Source organism: Belonocnema kinseyi, chromosome 3, assembly GCF_010883055.1.
Source record: "Belonocnema kinseyi isolate 2016_QV_RU_SX_M_011 chromosome 3, B_treatae_v1, whole genome shotgun sequence".
Classification (NCBI taxonomy): Eukaryota; Metazoa; Arthropoda; class Insecta; order Hymenoptera; family Cynipidae; genus Belonocnema; species Belonocnema kinseyi.
The window spans coordinates 131,660,222-131,668,058 of NC_046659.1; positions in this window are offsets into that span (position 1 = coordinate 131,660,222).

Consider the following 7,837-nt stretch of genomic DNA (forward strand, 5'->3'; position numbering starts at 1 on the left):
GTTTAGGTTTCAATTACCCCGAAAACAGTCCAAGTCTATTTGAAGGCAAACCCCGACACTTCACTGAAAGCGATAGTTTGATGTAATAGGAATAATTATGTGGTAATATGACTTAAATATTAATATTTATTTTTATGTTGCAATCAAAATTACCGAAAATAATACCATCAAAATTAGGTGCTAATACTGAGAGCAGATAAGGCATACTAGTCTAAGATGACATACCCAGATCATCACATTCTTTTATTATAACTATTGTGCAAAATTTAGACTCAGTTATAACCTTAAAAACTAATTTCTATTGCGAAAAGTTCAATTTTCAATATAGATAAACCTGCTTAATTAGCTTGCTGGTAAATAGGATTCTACTTCATCACAAATTATTTTTATTTTGCTTTTCGCGTATTAATTAGTAATCACGAGGAAGTAAATTCTGAAGAATTCACTGTGGGCTAAGTTGGAACCAAAAAACTGAGTTAGGAAAAATTAAGAATTTCCATTAAGACATAGGAATTGAAAGTTCTGAAATGTTCACTGTCGGACAGCGGTAAATCAATTGGTAAAGCTCTTCACATGCAATAGGAAAGTTGCTGCTTTAAATCCGGGCCGCAGTGAATAATTTAGAACTTAATTTTCCACGATTTTTCTTCAATTCCCAAAAGAGATAATGCGAACAATGTGCGATTCAATCCGAAAACAAAAATGAAAAATAAACAGTTTTAAACTAGAATGCATTTTAATTAGAAATTCGATTCATAATGTGAAACCGTTCAGACGGAAACCTTAATTGTCCAAATCCAATTAATTTTAGTTAATTTTTATAGATTCCCTATGGAAAATAATCGTTTTGTTTTTACAAACGGAGCGTTAACCTGGTGACTAATTATCTTAATCAAACTGATAAGTAAAATACAAACATTTCGCAATCAGAAACTTGAGGAATACGTAAAAAATGAGACAAAAGTTCTATAATTGAATATATGTTATCTTAGGATAGTAGAGAAAAACTCTATACACTGTTAAAGAAATTTTTCGTTAATACAATAATCAGTGCCTCCTTATTCAGCAAAAAGGAAGATGTTTTCCACTCTTGTCTTGCCATTGGGGGTGATTATCTTTAATTATTTCGGTAAACATAATAATATTATAATGTATAATAATTTTTTTAATGTTATAAGAATTACGCAAATAGAAATTTTTTTTTAGTATAGCGCAATATTTGTTAACTTAAGTTAACGCATTAACTTATGTTAACTTAAGTTAACGTATTAACTTATGTTAACTTAATTTAACGCATATCCGAGAAGTACGGGCTTATTCGAAATTAATAAATAACATAAAGAATCATAGAAACAAATATCAATTAAGATTGCTCATTCCTTTTTGAAGAAAAGTCAAATGATTGATTAAAATACAATATTTGATTAAAATACAATGTTTCAAAAGAATTTAATATTAATGTCATATCGCAAGTATATAATCGATTTTTTCAAATAGTCTTGCGCTTTTTAGACTTTTAATCTAATCTTGAAAACGGTAAAATCTCATGGGCACTATCTTCCATCGAAAAGTGACTCATATATATCATTTTAGTATCTTCATTAGATGTTTCCCAGTGCGATAGTATTTATTCCGAATTATCAAGTAAAATCTACATCATTTGCTTACAATCCTTCGAAGTACGTCAAGGCAGAAAAGACAAAAGTTTTTTATAAGAAAGGTTCGAAGTCATACTTTGTGTATCTCGAGAAACTATTTAGCATTTTAGATTCTTCTTTAAATAATTTTTATCTCTAGGAGACCTCGTGAAATATATCAATGTAGTCTAGTCTGATAAACAATGATTAAAAAAAATATATACAAATGGTTATGAAATACGAGTATCTCGTAATTACAATTTTAAGGCACATGTAACTTATCACATAAAAACTATAGTAGTTACTATCAATAAAATTCCTTTTGGAATTAAATTTCACACATTACGGTTTTAAACTATAATTGTATTTCAGTGAGAGGGCGGGCGGGATGAGAACTTAAAATTTGAAACAAAAACCTATATTTTTAGTGCTGATTCTGGTGTTCCATTAAAAAGCACAAAAGTTTTAATCTTGAAACTGAGTCGACAAAGATTTTCTAATTTCTGAACTTAAATATATACTACTATCATGAGTTGCTACCTAAGCCAGAGAGAAGATTAGAGACCACTTGTCTTGCAAAAAAGATCAAATTAATTGTTCAAAATATAAACCTTAACCTTTTCAAAATGCTCCCAGAATTCCAGTTTTTATGCATTCATGTTAAAATGTGGCAGGCATGTATTGGGGTCCGTAGATAATTAATCACTTAACGAAGAATTTCATCTATCAGACATATTGGTTTGACACCCCGAAAACACCCAGATTAGTACCTGAAAACCATCCTTAAAACAGAAAATGCGAATTCTTCATGAAATTTACCTTTTGAGCGCTGTATTCTCGTCTTTTTTTACTTAACATTATTAATATTGGTCTAGGGAAGTATTTATTATCATTGGTTAATTTATTTCAAACTATTTGAACAAATGTAATTTCCTAAAAAATTTTTTTTTTGAAAATTCGTTTCCCCCCATAAAACTTATTATTTTAAGTCTAGTAGAGCAAGGTTTTCGTGCAGGAAGCCTAAGATTTACACATAGATAAAGATACAGGCGCGCCCTTTTTAAAAGCTTTGCTGTTAGTAGTAACAACTTTTGTTGAACTGTAAAGTTCTTGTGCCACATCTTTTTTTATAATATTACTCTTTGCTTACTCGAGTTTTTTGGGTTTACTTTTCGTTTTCGATAAATTTTTCTCTTAAGAAAGATACAGAACAAAAGTAAGAGCTGCACAACACTCCCCGGAGGCGCTGCAGCAAGAAGAAAGTAAAAACATGGCTGCGCTCCGATGTGTCTGCTACAAAACGTGGATTCTCAGTTTTTAGTAATTATCAAATGTACTTTCGACCAGATATAAAGAAAAATAACATACACCACACAGTCATGAAATTAAAAGCCCAGCGCCGTGCGATATGATGCCCTCGGCTTCGCCTCGATCATCATCGCACAGTGCAGGCATTTCAATTTCCTGCCTTTGTAGTATAATGCAATATTAATTCTCTTTTTCTTGTTGCAGGGTTAAGTTCACAGTCGAAATCTTTATCTGATTCTGGCTCTATTCCTGTTTATCCTGTTACCAGAAGTTGTGATTCTCCTATAAGTTCTCCTCCTCCTATGAGGTCCAGGTCAAGGTCTCCTGGTGCACATCGTTCTTCTGACAAGCCTTCGCCTTCAACGCTTCACCACCGTACCAGGTGCATGAATATACCCGACAGGCTTCCTTCACATTACGGGCCTGGAAATAAACTTGATAAACTTCCATTTATTCGGCTCATTTCCAAAACGGCCTCAAAACGGAAATTCGAACTTAAAAGATTTACTTTTCCTTCTGATTCTCGACTTAAATTAAGAGCAGGAGAAAATCGCTACATCCCTGTACCAAACCAAGAACAAATTGTACTCGTAGCGTCTGATGGTGATGCTTTTGCAATATTGGAGAGTTATAATCTTCTTGCCGGAATGTATGTCTTTGATTCTTCTTACGGGGGTAAATCGCGGGCAAAAATAAATATCGTAAGTGGCACTGTTACCCCATTGACTGTCGGAGAAATCAAAGAAACCCCAGTTGGTGCCCAATATCTAATCAGAAGAAATTTCCAAATAAAATGCGTGCAACTCGTGTAAAGTGCAATCCTTTATGCGATATTAATTCAATAGTAATATGTAAACCTTAATCTTATAGGATAGTGGTAAGTCAAAACCAACTTATTAGAAAACAAAGTATAACAACAACAATAAGGAGAAAGGAAAATAATAAACCGCATTTTAAAATCATCATAGAACGCGTTTATGGAATTTTTAAAAGAACAATTGCAATATTTAATTTCGATATTCAATGACTCGCGATTAGAAAATTTAGGATTCACAATAAGAAATGATAAAACATCATTGTTGCTGAAAAAATGTGGTTATAAAAAGAAGAATTTCATCTCTAAAAGCCAATAATTTGCTTATAAGGCCCGGGCGGTTTGTGGTGGTCACTAAGCCGTGAACAAACAAAAGCGTTTATTCCCGGAGCGGAGTTTTCTCGGGTTAATTCCCCACCAAAGCCAGCACCAAAAACCGGCAGATTCTTAGAATGTCACTGTATTATCTTATCGCAAAGCGTAAAAACAGATTTGTAAGCTCGTAGACGCTATAATGTTTTGTTCCAGAAACATTGATCTCCTCGTGAACACCTGTGTAACCATACGAGTGACGTACGATTTTTATTCAAAATCAGCACGTTATGAGAACATAGAGCCGTCTGAAAAGAAAGTCCTGCTGTTTATAATATCTTTGGTTCTGAAACGTACGAATGACGTGACAGTCACCATTTGAGATAAAGTAGGCTTCTACTCATTAGCATCCTAATTAGGCAGAATTATCTGCATAAAAAATCCCCCCCCCCCCCATATGCGGGCACATTCTCATCGTGCGCTGCGCTCACGGCTCATTTCGTTTGCAATTGTGAGCGCGCTTAGGGCGCGCGACTATTGTTTCTCGCGCTTCGCGCTCTATTGTACACTTTTCTCGCGCTACGCGATCGATCTCTATATTTTCGCACATTCTTGCGCAAACATTTCAAAATTAAGACTCAATACATCCACCTCTGTAATTTTGTTACTATGAATTTTCTTTTGTTAAAAAAGCTTATCTCGAGATTATGAGCGCACCAACGGCACGCGACTGCTGGCAGTCGCACTCCGCGCTTATTCTTTGTATTTCTTCCGCATTCGGGCACAGACCTTTTAAAATCAAAGGTGAACGGGCCGACAATTGTAATTTTGTGATCTTGAACAATCTTTTGTTAAAGCCCTTTTGGCTTCAACGAACACATTCTTATCACGTATCTCATCCTTCGCACTCGATTTTGTCCAACATGTCAACTGTTCTACATTATACACGACACTTTTATATCAATTATAATATATTTTTATGTAACTCTGCCAGGGATTACTTATTAAAAAATTGCAAAATAAAAAACAAGTTGTATTTATCATGATTATTTTTGTATTTGTTTCTCATTTTGCTTTAAATTGTATTCTAAGCTGCTCTGAAACATGTATCATTTTAATGAATGTATATCATTACAATTCATAATATGCATAGAAATTGAATCATACTAATTCTTATTTCCTTATTTTTATAATTTAAAAAAATGTTTAATATTGTATTTTGCGATTGAATAAAACTACTGCGCATCTGCACAGGGTCTAATACAGGAACCTATATAGGGTCTTATATATAAGCATATGTCCTTTTTCGTCTTCTCTGTGCTTTTTCCAAAAAGTTTATTTTTTTATTTTTAATCTTATGTTTTAGAGTTAAAAGAAAATCTACTCGTCATATCAAAAAATAATTAATAATAAATTTGTAGATCTTTTTAGGCGAACAACTTTTGTCTGGTAATTTAAGTTCAAACCTTTGGTCGTTTTTTCAAACAAATTTAATATTTTTATTTCGAATGTTATTTTTCACGACTAAAGCAAAAACTGTCCTTTCAAAAATTTTAGCGCAAAAAATGGCATTTGTGGATTTTTCATTATTTTTGTTACGATCAAATTTGAGTGTTCAAATTCTCGACTAAATTAAAACAGTTCTTATTATAGTCCTGTAGGGCTTTCAAAAAGCAAAGTTTTTCTTCTCTGGACTTTTTTTCATATCATGCGTTTTTTGGCTTAAGATGTTTATCTCAGTTTGTTTTTTTGAATTTTGGAAATGCTCTAACTCTGATAATTTTCTTCTTATACAAAAAATTCATTGGGATGAATCGTTTGATTTTCTAAGTACTAGGAACAAAAGTACATAGAAACATTAAAAATTGAAAAAGTGTAGTCTCAAACATTTCTGGTACGATCAAATTGGGAATTTTCAAATTTCCGTCCCAACAAAAAAAGTTTTTATCATAATCTTGTAAGGCTCTGAAAAAGCAAAGTCTTTCTTCTCCTGAATTTTTTTTATATCATGCGTTATTTGGCTTAGAGTGTTCATTTTAGTTTAGTTATTTGGATTTTAAAAATGCTCTAACTCTGATAATTTTCTCTCTATAAAAAAAATCCAGAGGGATAAATTTGTTTAAGTATTAAAGTACTTTAAACAAACGTGCATAGAATTTTTACATATTGAAAAAATGTGGTTTCAAAAATTTTTTGTACGATCAAATTTTGAATTTTCAACTTTTTGACCAAATTGAAAAAGTTATTATCTTAATCTTGTAGGGCTTTCAAAAAGCAACGTTTTCTTTTTCATACTTTTTTTCGTATCATGCGTTCTTTGGCTCAAATTGTTCATTTTAGTTTGTTTTTCTGGATTATGAAAATGCTATAACTCTAGTAATTTTTGATTTTTCAAAAAAATTCATTAGGACGAAGTATTTAATTTTTTTGAATTCTATGAATAACCTTACAGAGAATTTTGGAATTTTCAAAAAAGTGGTCCCAAAAATATTCAAAATGTGCCCACTTTTTGAATTTTCATCCGAAATGGCTGGCTAACGAACTTGACCTTTAGTTTAGGACACTAAAAGAATGTACCAAAGGGTAATCTAATAGATTAAAATTTGCAAAAGTTATCGTGTTCACAGGCAGACAGACATACATACAGACAGACATACGGACATACAGGCAGACACATTCGTAAACATGTTGCTATTGTATAGTTAAACATTTTTAAAAGTTTAATTAATTTATAAATCACATATTTTCCAATATTATTGCTTTAGGTAAGTGTTTGCTAAATGGAAAAGCAAAAAATTTGTTTTTATTTGTAGGTATTATACTAAGATATTTATAAAAAGAATTTGACAGATAACATAAAACAATTTATTCAAAAATTCTAGTTGGTATTATTAAACTTAATTTTTGTGAATCGATATGAAAGCGCCACAAAAAATAATGGTAGTATTTAAAAAAAACATGGTTTAGATGATCAATTTTATTTAAATGAGACTCATAACTGAAATTAAAATATTTCACAATGAGAAACACGAGGAATATGTAATAAATAAGATAAGAGTTATTGTATCAAATATGCGTTATCATAAAATATCTGTAAAAAATTAGATACGCTGCTAAAGAAATTTTTCGTAAAGCCAGTAATCCGTTTCTCCTCATTCGGAAAAAATGAAGATATTATCTTCTCTCATTTTATCGTTGGTGTTGGTTATGATTAATTATTTTGGTAAATATAAAGGCAAATCTCTTGTTAACAAAATAATGTATTATAAACTTATGAATTACCTTGAAATTCTATACTATACTTTCAATACTCTGGGATCCTTTTTAATCTTTATAATTTCACATTTAGAATCCCTCAAAATCCGTTGAAACATATGTAAATCTTTTAGTATTTTAGAAATCCCGCTGAATTTTATAATCAGATGAATACTGAAATAATGTGCCTTCAGATTGTCCCTGATTGCCTAAAATTGTACACAAAAAATACCGTTTTATTTTGCTTAAAGAAGCCTTATGAAGAACCTTCATGTGATTAGAGCTTATATAAAAAAATATTTAAAAAATGTATATAAATAATTTTTTCTCATGCAAGTCTCGCCCACGGGAAAATTATACGTTCCTTTTTTATCTACAAGAATTAAAAGATTCCTGTTATATTATCAGACACTTTTTGCCATAATTTTGCAACATCTTCAACAAGCGTTTTATTCCTTAGTTTGATTGATGAAATCCAAATATCCCACGAGGACATGTTCGATGCGCATGA